Consider the following 14263-nt stretch of genomic DNA (forward strand, 5'->3'; position numbering starts at 1 on the left):
ACAACAGTTAAATCGTATTATAGTTTCTAATCCGCTTATCCTCTGCTACTTAATCCATTGTTACCATTCGAAGCCATAATATTAAAAAGTTGGTGGATTGTAATGATGCAAATATTTCCACATGAAGTTTCAATGAGGACATGTCTATATATTTTACACTTTTAATTTGAAATAATATAATTAAATTAGTTTTGTTTGAAGACAAGTAATGCAGTTATAATTAAAAAAATAAAATTAGATTGACAATAGAACCTCAGTAATAACATATGTCATCGAGTTATACAGACTCATGTGGACTCTGTAAACCAAACTGGTAACTCTGCATCCATGTGCACAACGAATGACGTTTGTTTCCTAGCATAACGTGCTAAGCTACCAGCCTTCAAATTCTGTGTGCGTGGTACATGGACGATCCCTGAGCTGTGAAAGTTTCCTTGCAGGGTCTTTATATCCGCCAAATAAGTTGCAAAAGCAAACTATTCTTCTAGTTCCGACACCATCTTCACCAATTGAGAACAATCTATTGCAAATGTGACCCTAAACTAACACAAATTTCGTATACATTCCATTACACAAAGTAATGCCTCTACTTCAGAGTAAAGTTGAGAGAGTGAAGTGCTTACATTCCTGGCACCCATTAGACCTGTATATCCTTCCAGTGTGCTATACCATCCATGTCCTGAGAACATCTATGTGTCCTTCCAAGACCCATCCACAAAGCATCATCGTCCTGGTATAGACGGTATTGTCGGGCCTTGCCTCAGTAATAACATATTAAATTTCATATATCAGATATATTTTAAAAGAAAATATATATTTCATATATATATATATATATGTATATGTATATATATACTTAAAATGATTTAGTATCACTGATTTTTTTTAGTTGGTAAGTAAAGACTGGTTACCATATTTTTTTTTGCTAAACGTTTTTTACATTTTTTGGATAAAAGTTAGCGTTTTAGAACAAATTATCAAAATTTTAAGGTTTAATGATTCTGGAAGTGAGTAATGGTTAAAAAATTCGTATCTACAACCTTATTTGTATATATTTTGGTTATGTGCATTTGGTCTAAATGGATGTATCTGGATGTATACCACTCGGTGGATGCAATTCTGTGGATACGTTTGTGTGGATGCTATTTCTGTGGATGCCTTGTGGTGAATGCCTTGTGCATATATGTGCAGTTGGGAAAAGAGAGAAATCTATTTGTTTGGGCCTTTGGTATGGCCAAATCCCATTAGTGTAAGGATTAAGGGAGTCACTATATACGCTCTCTAAACCTAATTTCTTGCCTCCTACTACTCATCTAACACCAAGAACAAGATTAGGGAGAAAGTGAAGCAAGAAGCAAGAGAAAGCTTGGAGATTGAAAAGGAGTATTCACAGGGAGAAGCACAGAGGGATTTGGTCAAAAATCTAAGGTTGTTTTTCTTCCAGAGATTGTGGGTTTCTTCTCCTCTACACACAGGATCAGTAAGCTTAAATCTTTAGCTTATTGTTGTGCTGTCTCTAGGTGAATAGGAAAGCATAAAGGATGTTGTGTAAGAAGCTCTTGTAAACACTTGATACTAGTGAATCATTGACAGTGCCGTCCTCTCCCTAGATGTACCGCAAGGGAACTGGGTTAAAAATCTTTTGTCTTTAAACAAACTCAAACAACATAAAAGCGTGCTAAGTTTGATTAGTCAAGTGAGATAAACTGGTTAATTGGTTAAAAGAATTCTCAACAAGTGGTATCAGGCACCAAGTTCAGCAGAGGAGGTTACAGTTTCAGTTTCTGATCTGCTATTGGTGCTGTTTGTAGAAGTTAAAGGTTACTGGTCTGGGTGTTCAGCTTTAGGAGAGGATAAAGTCTGGGTCATGGAACCAGCTCAAGGTAAATTTGAGGTGGAGAAGTTTGACGGTCAAGGAGACTTTGGATTATGGAAGCTTAAAATGCTTATGCAGCTTCAGCTTCAAGGTTTGGATTTTGTTCATGAAGAAGAAGAATCCGGCAGTTCTGATAAAGGAAAAGAAAAAGAAGGTGAGGTCACAGAAGCTAGGAGTTCTCCGGTTGATCAAAGAACTCAATATACTCTTCTCTTAGCAACATGATCTTACAAAAGGTTATGAAGGAAACAACAGCTCTAGGAGTTTGGAAGGCTCTAGAAAGAGACTATCAGACGAAGTCCTTACCTAACCGGATTTATTTGAAGCAAAAGTTTGCCAGCTTTAAGATGGAAGAGCACAAAAGCATAGGGGAGAATCTTGATGTGTTTCTGAAACTGGTAAATGATTTGGCAAGTTTGAACATCAATGTGAGTGATGAGGACCAAGCCATTCAGGTCCTGTCTAGTCTCTTCTAGTCTCCCAAGGCAGTCCGACTCACTAGTTCACACACTTCAATACAGTAATGGGAAGGAAACACTGACTCTGAATGAAGTAACTAGTTTTGCTTATGAAAAGGAAGTTGAGCTAAAGGAAAATGGGCTCATTGGAAAGGCTAAATCAAATGCAGAAGGTTTGGTTGTGGCCAGAGATAGACTTGAGAAGAAGGGTTCTGGTCAGTCTAGTGGAAGATCACCAGTATAAGTCAAGGCTTGTAGCCAAAGGGTATACTAAGGTCGAAGTAGTGGATTACAATGATATATTTTCTCTGGTGGTTAAACATGCTTCTATTTGGATTATGTTGTCAGTTGTGGTGATTTTCGATCTGGAGTTGGAGCAACTGGACGTCAAAACTGCTTTCTTACACGGTACACTTGATGAAGTCATCTACATGGAACATCCAGAAGGTTTCATAGAGAAAGGGAATGAAGGCTAGGTTTGCCTACTAAAGAAGTCTCTCTATGGGTTAAAGCAGTCTCCTATGCAGTGGAACAAGAAGTTTGATGATTTTATGAAGTCTCAAAAGTTCCGGAGGTGCAGGAAGGATCCATGTGTTTACACTAAGTGATCAAGTATCGATGATAAGGTATATCTCTTACTGTATGTTGATGACATGTTTATAGCAACCAAGGATATAGCGAAGATCAAAGTGCTGAAAGAAAGTTTGAAGGAAAAGTTTGAGATGAAGGATCTAGAGCCAGCAACTAGAATCTTTGGTATGGATATCATCAGGGATAGGAAGAAGGGAATTCTGAAGTTATCACAAGAAAGGTATTTTAAGCAGGTTTTGAGAAATTTTAACATGGAGGATTGCATGGCTGTTGTAACTCCATTTAATTCACAGTTCAAGCTTAAGAGTTTAATTCCAGAGGAGTTGGTTGTGGAGACACGGTTGATGAGCTCAGTTCCGTATGCAAGTGCAGTAGGAAGTCTGATGTATGGCATGATTGGTACTCGATCAGATTTAGCGTATGTGGTCGGTCTGGTCAGTGGGTTCATGGCAAATCCAAGAAGATGTCATTGGTCTGCAGTTAAGTTGATCTTGACATATTTAAAGGGAGCTTCAGATGTGTGTCTAAACCTCAAGAAGTCAGACAAGTTTGAGATTGAAGGATTTTGTGATTCAGATTATTCCGGAGATCTTGACAGGAGAAGGTCAATATCTGGTTATGTCTTCAAGGTTGGTGGTAATACTGTGAGTTGGAGGTTTACTCTTTAGCATGTTGTGGCTCTTTCAACTACTGAGGCTTAGTACATGGCACTAACAGAGGTAGCAAGGGAGAGAATTTGGTTGAAGATTTTCTGCAGTGAATTAGGGTTTAAGTCAGAAAGTTTCAAGTTGAATTGTGACTCACATAGTGCAATTTGTTTGGAAAAAAATCTAGTTCATCATGACAGGACCAAGCACTTTGAGAATAAAGTCATTTCATCAGGGACAAGGTTGAGGATGGTGCAGCTAAGATGCAGAAGATTCATACTTCCCTAAATCACGCGGATATGTTGACAAAGAGTTTACCGGGCAACAACTTTGAGAGGTGTCTGGTGACACTCAATATCACCAACTAAGTTGAGACAGCGGAAGCGCAAGATGGTCTGTCAGTTTATCACTTCGCAGCAGCAAGAAGTTCAGATGGTCAAATCTGGGAAATAGCCAAAGGGTTCATATGGTCAAGTTTGAAAAGGAAGCTTAAGGCAGTTCGGATTTAGAGCTGAGGGTCGCCGGTAAAGGTAACAGGTCTGCTTATTTCTGGTATGATTGCAGGAATGATTCACTAGTTGAGACTATGACGGAAGTCTCAGGTCATCCTACGTTGAGGTAAATCAACATAGAGATGGTATTTCTTTTTTACAAATAACAAGTGACCAAACGCTCAAGATGGAGATTTGTTGGTTATGTTAATTTGGTCTAAATGGATGCGTCTGGATGATACTAATCGGTGGATGCAATTCCGTTGATACGTCTGTGTGGATGCCATTTCTGTTGATGCCTTGTGCATATATGTGCAGTAGGGCAAAGAGAGAAATCTATTTGTTTGAGCTTTTAGTATGGACGAAGTCCATTAGTGTAATGGTTTAGGGAGTCACTATATACACTCTCTAAATCTAATGTCTTGCCTCCTAACACTACTTAACACCAACAACAAGATTAGAGAGAAAGAGAGGCAAGAAGCAAGAGAAAGCTTAGAGATTGAAAAGGAGTATTCACAAGGAGAAGCACAGAGGGATTTGGTCAAGAATCTAAGGTTGTTCTTCTTTCAGAGGTTGTGGGTTTCTTCTACTCTACATACAGGATCAGTAAGCTTAAGTCTTTAGCTTATTGTTGTGATGTCTCTAGGTGAATAGAAAAGCACATAAGTTGTTGTGTAAAAAACTTTTGTAAACACTTGATACTAGTGTCATTCTCTCTCGAGATGTACGAAAGAAAAATAGGTTAAAAATCTTGTTTCTTTAAACAAACTCAAACAACATAGTGTGCTAAGGTTGATTAGTCAAATGAGATAAACCGGTTAATTGGTTAAAATAATTCTCAACAATATATATACACATATATGTTATTACTGACAAATCTATTTTTATTTTCACTAGAAGAAAAATTGAAATGATGAGAAGTTTTTTTTTTTGGTCAAAAGTTTTATTTTCACATACATAATGTGACAAATCTAAAGACTAGAAGACTAGAAAACTTCAACCAGTAAGACACATATGTATATTAATATCATTAAGAAAATTATTTGATAAGGAATTAAAGATGATTGTTAGGGAACGTCTTTTTCAAATAAATAAAAAACAGATTTCATTCTTTTTTTTGTGATCATACCTCACAAAAACAAAAACATTCTAGTAGTGTTCTTTGAATTTCAACCTTTATAGTACATTCCACAAAAAAAAGATTTTGTTCTCATTGAATGGTTGCTCTTTTCAGGTGGAATATTATTTCTCTTTAATTCTAAAGTGTACAATTATATATTTGCATGTTGAATTCGGTACCTATTTAATTATACTTTTTGTAAATACGAATACTTTTTCCAGACATTATTCTTTGATTAGGTTAATCTGTCTGCATCATGACACATAAGCCTTTTTTTTTCCTGCAATTTAAACTTTTGTTTCACATCAAATCTTTTCTGAGAATAATTAACGCAAATGACATATTAAAAAGACCAAAGAATTTGTTTTATGAAAAAATAAAAACTACTACAGTATAACCTCTTTAAATTAATACTCAATAAATTAATATACACTAAAAATCTCTATAAATTAATATAATTTTATAGTTCAAATTGAGTTTTTGGTTCAATTATTATATGGATAATTAATAATCTTTATAAATTAATAAAAAATAGTTTTGATGTAATCCCAACATTATTAATTTATAGAGGTTTCCCTGTATCTAGAAAAAAATGATGCCATGGCAATCATTTATTTTTTCCAAAATAACTAACCTACACAACGTTAACACAATGTTTTCAGTTACAAAGAATAAATTTTACTATTTGATAAAACAAGACGAAAATTTCACATTTACATTTTTTGTTACATTTTTCTTCTGTATATACATATTAGTAACGAAAAAACGGTATTCCGAGTGCTGCAGTATTATTTATTAGAGATATCTCCCGATGTACATATTTATAAATATTAAGTGAAATTTTTAACGTACAAATTACAAACTTATGATTACAAATATCAGTTTGAAATCTTTTATTAGATTATTTTTATATTTTGGAATAATTGTTATTCGAAAAGGCATAAGAAATTCTTGGTTTTTCGCTTTCAAAAAAAATTGTAAATGAAACATTATAAATAAATAGTTTAAACGCAACACAACTGTTATAATATAGATTGAATAAAGTTATCTCAACGAAATATTTCTTGTAATAAGAACACTATCAGACTAACACGTTATCAGTTCTTGTGTGCGTTGTTGTATAGAAAGATTGTTCTTCCAGCTAATTATTTATAATAAAAAGTTAATAACAAAGGCATATATATGGACGACGAAAAACATATATGCATATATACTTTATTGGTGGATTAAAGATATTATTCTAAAATCACTATTCATCATATAGAAAATTAGGATAATTGAGATTAAAATCTAGAAGATGAAACAGACTAGTAATGTGCCAAAAGCACTAATTTAGTGGAAGACTGAACTAATTCTCAGTTCTAGATATACATGGTGCCTAAAGCATAATAAGAAAATGTTACTCCCCAAATTATACTATGGTTCGATTGGTGTATAAATTTTAGAAGTTTTGTGGTTATGTAAAGCCACAAAAACCAAAAATTTGCCAATCATTTTTTGTAGATTTTAGGAACCTGTAAAGTCTTGAAAGCTTATTTTAAGAAAAACTGATTATTTGTACATTTTTTCTACAGTCATCTTTTAATGCTTTAAAGCTTTTTTCTCTCTGTTTTTTAAACAATAAGTATAATAACTGATAAATTAATTTTTATTAATTAATTTGGGTTTTAACATTAAGAAAAAGTCATAACCTAATATTCTTAGACATTAATTGTTAAAAACTAAAAATATTGTATAGATAATTGAAAACATTTACGAATGGTTACCTTTGATAATAAATAATTAGAAACATTTTTAATGGCAATTTTTAGTGTTTCCAATTTTAATTTATCCAATATATTTTATGTGTTCCAATAAGTAAAAGTTAAACAGAATAAAATATTTATCACAAATATAGCAACATCTTTGACTAGTAAAATAATTTATTATTCATTATGTTAAATAATATAGCTTCCTATTTTTTTCTGAACTAAAAATAGAACACTATAAATACTATGAAAATTTTGATAAACAAACTGCTCATTCTGAAAGGTTTTTGTAGGTTTCAGTAGTCCAAACTCAAAATGTATCTATTCATGGGAATAAGGAATCACTTTTGTTTTTAAAAGCTATTCATTTAGAGTGAAATTTATTGATTTTAGTATTGATATAATGTATAATTTGTTTTAGTAAAAATTAATGGTGTAAATATGTTTTAAATTTCCATGCTTTTAAATGGATAAATGATACTACAACGATATTTTCTTAACAAATTATTTTAGAAAAATTAAATGGAAGTAACTACGAGAATAATCTAAATGCTATTCAGAAAGCAAAGATTTTGAAGAATTTCAATGATCAGTTTGGAGCTAATTTGAGTTGGAAACACGGAAAAATATTTAGATTATTTGAAAAAACGTTATAACCTTTATCTCGAAAATCAAGAAGCTCAATAACTTCATCTAATATTTGTTTTCAATTTATTCCACTGCTTAATGTATTATTTGTTTATTAAACGACAAATAAAAAATAAATATGAACTTTTTCGTTCTGCATGCTCTTCTCATATTTTATTTTCAAAATTTTGCATTTTTACAGATTTATATTAGTTTTGTACATAATTCATAATATAAATGTATGTTTTTATAATAGTCACAGTAGTTTGTAAAGCTTTTGATATCAATCAAACTATTAAAAGTATTTAGAGTAACAATCACATCTTTTAAAGTCAAATCTCGACAGCTAAAATTCTAAAACAAAAGTCCTTACCAATCGGAACCTAAATGTTGTTATATTAAAATTTAGTTATTTCTCAAAGCAAAAAAACACTAGTACATTATTTATATCAAATTTGAAATAAAGTATTTTTTACTAATTCATACTTTATTGATATCATATATATATTATCCAAATAATCTTTCATGTGTAGATAAAAATTTTAAAATTATAAATTAAAACACAACAATACAATACATATGATAGAAAAACAAGATTAGACAAGAATTATTATTTAATCAGTTTTGCTAACATCAATCAGTTTGCAGATTTTTATTAGAAGATCAGACTAGATTTTGATCCGCGCTTTTAAAACCCATATATTTTATGTTGATTTTTCGATAAAATATGTATGAATTTATAACTTTTTATTAGAAAAATAACAGTTATAAAGTTTTTTTTTGTTTGCTTAAAACTTTTTAAAGTTGTTCTATTATAATATTTGAGTTTCAATCAGTAACCCAAATTTGTGGTTGATATTGGAAGTTTTCTAGGCTTCCAAGTCAAATGATAGTATAGAAAGGTTGTCGAACCACAGAGAACTAGTGATCTATAGCACCAAGAATACACAAACTTTCATAATCTAAGCAAATAGAAAGATGATTGATGGTAACAAGCTAAGATCCTATAAATATAAACAAAGGTGATCTCAAATCCTATCAAGAAATAAGTGCAAGAACTAAACTTTTAATCAAATGCTAAGGTAGAATCCATAGGACTAGGAACTTGAATTTGAGTGACTAAGATCCGAGCTAGAGTGGCAAGTGTGGGAACCGAAATTCGCACTGTCGATTTTAGTTAAGTTTAAACGTAGGAAAACTAAGTTGACCTAGTTTTCCCCGAGGATCCCGGCTATCTGCTGGACCACGCACGACTAAGTTAATACGAGTTTAGTTTGGGAATAAATGCGTAAAAAAAAGAGCAAAAGAAAGAATCTTATTTCCGAATTCGCGGAGAGCGTTTGTACAACAGGTCGAGATCTCGGCCGCAAGAGCTGTCGATCATCACTAGTCTCAAAACCTAGATCTATCCTAGTTGAGTCGCAGCTTGCTAAAAAGTAAATAAAAGCCTAAGTTCTAAGTTGCTCTAGAGTGGTTTCTTTCTTCTCATTTCGGATCCCCCTTCCTCTGCTCCTAGCCTTGCTTATATACTCCCATATGACGGTCTATTCTTGATGGGCTGAATTTGCCGCGAGCTGGGCTTTTTCCATTTTCGTCGGCCTTCGTGTTTATCGTGAAAGTTGACATTTATCCTTTTGGAAATTTGACATTTATCCTTTCGGAAGTTTAACATTTATCTTGTTATGTGAAGATAATTGTAAACCGTCGTATCTATCTTTTAGAAAATCATAAATGGGCCGTCCGATCGGGTTTGGTCCCTTTCGGGCCGTCTTCCGGACTTCCGTTGTTTTCTACGATTTCTTTGAAAGAATGCTCCTACTTGGATGTCGAGTCTTTCGGAAGATCTTCGATCCATTGCTGAGGCGAATGGTGTTTTAAGATAACCATCACCGTTTTATACGAAGTCTTTCTGTCCGTTGACGTCTTACGGGTTCTCCGTAATCTTGGAGCAGGAAAAGGAGTTTTGTTTGCGGGATCTCGGAAAGTTGCAAAACACGGATTTCTGGCGACCTGGGGGCCTAGAACTTACGCACGAAGACTAGCCGCCCGACGACCCGAGCCAGCACGGGGCTAGCCGCCCGGCGACCACGGCCGGCACGGGCGCTAGCCGCCGGCGGCTATGGCCAGCACGGGGGCTAGCCGCCCGGCGGCCACGGCCAGCACGGGCGCTAGCCGCCGGCGGCCACGGCCAGCACGGGGGCTAGCCGCCCGGCGGCCACGGCCAGCACGGGCCTAGCTGCCGGCGGGCACGGCCAGCACGGGGGCTAGCCGCCCGGCGGCCACGGCCAGCACGGGCGCTAGCCGCCGGCGGCTACGGCCAGCACGGGGGCTAGCCGCCCGGCGGCCACGGCCGCGACCGGAGTCGGCTGCTCGGTTCCTTCGGCTTGTGCGTGTTTTTGCGTTCTTTTTAGTTTTCCGTAGGTTTTTCCTCGTGTAGAAAACGTTTCTAGCCGTTGATTTCGAGATGATTAATCTCGAACTTAATATTTTTCCAAGGTTTCGCGATTAACAATTAGTCTCTCGAGGTTGCTCTAACATCTTTCATGTTTTTCCGAGACTTTCGGACATCGATTTCGTCTTGACCGATTTTGACCCCAACAGTTAGCCCCCCAGCTAGCTAGGAGCCGTAGGGTTTGTAGGTCCTAGCTTGCGGTATGGTTCGTGAGGAAAGTATGGAGACGAAATTGTGTCGATGGTCGGGGTGAATAGTCAAATCCTTGCCTATAAAGACTTGTGAGTTCTTTACCATTCTTATTTCACCCAAGAATCTTAAGTTAATCTCTCTCTTGCAAATTCTCTCTCTACCTTTAAGAAAAGAATGACTTCAAGATCAAAATCCTCGAGGAGGCAGTCTCACTCGTCTTCGGATAGTTTCCATGCCGAGGAGAAAGTTCCGAAACCCGAGGTTCCAGAGATTGACAGGAGCGCGTATTGCGACGCCGTCTTCGGTTCTGATGCTCCCCTTCCCGTGATCCCGATTCCCCGGCGACCTCTGAGGGCACGTAAGGAAACTGACTCGCCGAGCGAAGTATCCCCTGAATATCTCGGAACTCTTCGAGAGTTTTATGAGGTTCCGAAGGGAGTCATGTTTCGCATTCCTCGTGGGAATGAGAGTTCGGAGCATCCTCCGAAGGGTTACTTTACTTGCTACGAGGCGTTCCTGACGCAATGCCGACTGTGGTTCCCAATCCCTGGGGTCATTGTTCAGGCTCTCGACCGTTTCAGAATCGTAATCAGCCAGCTGAACGTGCCGGCTTTGGAAAGCTGGCTTGGCGTTGTGATTTTGAGTTACGAGTTAGGGATGGACCTTAGCCCTGCTGACTTCGAAGGGTTGTGGAACTCCAAGACGACGAGCATCAATGGAGTATACTCCATGAAGGCGAGGACCGATTTTTCGGTAATCCATGGAGTCACCTCGCACGCCAAGGATTACGTTGACCGTTTCTTTTTCGTGAGGATAGATGGAGAGTCTGTCGAGGAAGGCTTTCTCCACCTATTCCCGACGGACTGGTTGTACCAATGAGGTAAGATTGTCGCATCCCCTTTCTTAGAATCCGAAAAGCGAGTACTGAACGTGCGTTTTTTTTTTTTTTTTTTTTTGTTCAGAGAACAGGTGTCTCGCGCATGTTCCTTCCGATCTTTCGACCAAGAGAGACATTTTTAGAACAATGCCTTGTTCCTGGAACTCCTTTACTCTTGACCGGATTCGAGGGGCGGTCGCGCTTCACCGATCGCGAGACGGTACGCGGCCCTGTGTCAATGATGGATCCTACGTTTTTGCCCCTTCAAGGCGGAGACGGAGATCTCGGAAGGATAAAGGGATTGCTTTCGAGGCCTCGTCGGGAAATGGTGAGTTGCCGAGATACGATCCTGACTTCACTACAGAGAATCAGGGTGTTCCTCCCCCGGGTGACTTCTTTGATGAACTTCCTCCGGTGTTTTCCCGCGACGAGTCTTTGGACAACGAGGAGAGGGACAAGGTGACTGCGGAGGGTGCTCGCTTGGTCAACGAGGTTTGTTTTCGAAACTTGAGTAAATCCCCTTTTCCTTTTATTTGAACTTGACTTCTTTGCATCGATCGATGGAAGTTTCCGTACTGCCCGGCTGGCCCGTTTCAAAGCGGAGGAAACGGAAAGGGAATTCGCCAAGTATCGGTTGGAGGTGGAGGAGCAAAAACGCCGGCAAGCCGAGGTCCAGGCTCGAGCCCTCGTTCGTGCGGAAAGGAGCGGGCGGAGAAGAGCTGCCGCCGAGCTGAACCGAAGGGCCGAAATTTTCTCTACCGAATTCGAAGCGTACAAAGAGGCTCAGGACTTTGTAGGCGATTTTCGCGAGTGTCGTGGTTCGGTCGGTACTCTACACAAGATACAGCGTGAGGGTTTCTCTCTTTCCGGCGAACTTGCCGCGATGGATGGCTCGATGAGAATATGCGCTAACGCCGAATCTTTTGTTCCTCCGATCGAAGGGAGAATTCGAGAGTTGTGGAATCCTATCCAAGTCTCGGAAGATACGGCGGATATAGGCGCGGGTTTGAATGCAGGCGACAGAGGTGAAGAGGTCGACCAGCCCGACTCCTCGTTTGGAATATCTCGAACCGATTGTTATGCATTCGATTATAATTTGTGATAGGCCAAGTGTGGCTGTTTGTATGTATGTGTTGCGATCCTTAGGAGGTCGCGTGACTTTGTGTTTCTCGGGATTGGCCGTTGGTGGCTTTTGAATCCCTGCTATGAATGCTTTTAGGAATTCTGCGTTTTGATTTATACTTTCTTCAAGTGTAGAGGGTTTGAATACGTGCAGTCACTTCGTATTCAATCTCTTTTTTTTGTCGCTTGTTCTGTAGGTTACTTTGTAGCGAACGTTAGGTTTGTAAGCGATAAGAGGCAAATTTTGGAATCTCGTATTCTGGATACTTATACCTATGAGATGTCTTAGATACCAGCAAGGCCGGGTTTAGGGCAAGACCTAGGTCTACTTTCGGACTGAAGCTGTGCGATGACAAATCGGCTTTCGTTTTGCCTGTTTGCGATTTCGACCTGACTCTTACCGTTTTAGAATCTGCGAAGTGCTTATCGGCTTATATGATTCGTTTGGATACGAGTCGAGCTACTTCCTTTACGAAGAGCTAACCAAAATTTGGATTTTTTTGTATAGCGCGCTATGGTATCCTTGTCGGATGCAAGAGGACTTCGTTAGAAGCCAGACTACGAATTTGATTGAGTGAAACGTTTCTATGTTTTTCCGTCGGGGCCAATCGACGGAAATGAACTTTAGAGTCGCGGACAGACTGTTTGATAAAGTTTTTTAGAGTCGCGGATGGACTGTTTGGAGGAGAATGGAGAATCAAGACTTTTCGGGAACTAACGACGTCACGCGTTTCTCAAAGATATGATTTTCGTTTTCCGTAATGTTTATGCGTTGAGTAAGCATTTGAATTAAAGACTTTATAATGTAGAGTACATGTGAAAGGTATTTTTGCGGGAGTACAAGGATGTTTGTCCCCATCTTCCCCCCCCCCCCCCTTTTTGGTGAGGGGGATAGCTGAACTCGTCGGGTTGCGACGAGCTGCCTACGTACCTCTTGCGAGGATCAAGCCATCTCGTAGTTCTGTTTCTATCGCGGTTGCTATTACTCCACGATTTCCGGCGCCTTGACTGTTTCAGCTAAGTCGGTGGTCGCGTTGGGAGTTAGGTCATCCGTTCTTTCGGCGATGGACTCGAGGATTTTCCCGCTATCCTGAGTTGTGGCCTGTTCGGACAAATCCGAGCTGTTCTTTGCTGAGTTCTCGGAGATACTCAGATGCTTCTTAGTTCGCTTCGGGTTCGCTACTGGGGCGTTCCGATTGCTGCGCAATTTATGTTCGGCCAGGAAGCAGAGTCGCGACTGTTTTTGGCTTCCCCAGATTACCGTTGTTCCAGTCGGTGTTGGAAACTTGACGCTGAGATGGTAAGTGGACGGGACTGCCTTCATGGCGTTTATCCAAAGAGTTTCCATTATGGCGTTATAGATAGCCGGGTTATCCACTACCGCGAATTCGACGATCTTCGTGACTTCTTTAGCCATGACCGGGAGTCTGATTTTTCCGAGGGTCATGGACGTGACGCCCGAGAATCCAGTCAACGGTCTTGGTTCTGGGATGACTTCTCCGAGAGGTATGTTCATCCTCTGCAGAGTGTCGCGGAACATGATGTTGACCGTGCTTCCTGTGTTGATGAGGATGCGGCCGACTTCGAGATCCTGAATCACCAAGTCGATGACCAGAGGATCGTAGTGGGGTTTATCGAGTCCGGCCGTATCCTGTTCCTCGAAGATGATTGCGTGATTGGGAACGTCGTCCTCTGGACACCATCCGGGGCTTGTTTCGGCCCTCCGTCCGTAGGCTTTAATCGACGAAACGGAATCCTGGTAAAAATGCGATCCTCCGATGATCATGTTGATCCTTTGGCGGTTGTTGTTGTTTCCTTCGCCGTCTTGTCTCCGTCCGCGTTTTTCGCCCGATTGAGTTCCAGGAGCGTTATTCTCGGGATTGGCTCCGTCGGTCTTCCGCGGACGGTCAGAATCTAGGAGCAGGTCTTTCACGCTCCTGACCGTTGCTAGTTCGCTGGCAAGCAGCTTCGTAATGAGTCTAGCGCCGAGGACTTTTCAGCTGGCGGTGGAGTGACCTCTTGTCTGATGGAACTCGCAGCTAGAATTGTCCTTGTACGTGTT

Source organism: Raphanus sativus, chromosome 5 (genome assembly GCF_000801105.2).
Source record: "Raphanus sativus cultivar WK10039 chromosome 5, ASM80110v3, whole genome shotgun sequence".
Lineage (NCBI taxonomy): Eukaryota > Viridiplantae > Streptophyta > Magnoliopsida > Brassicales > Brassicaceae > Raphanus > Raphanus sativus.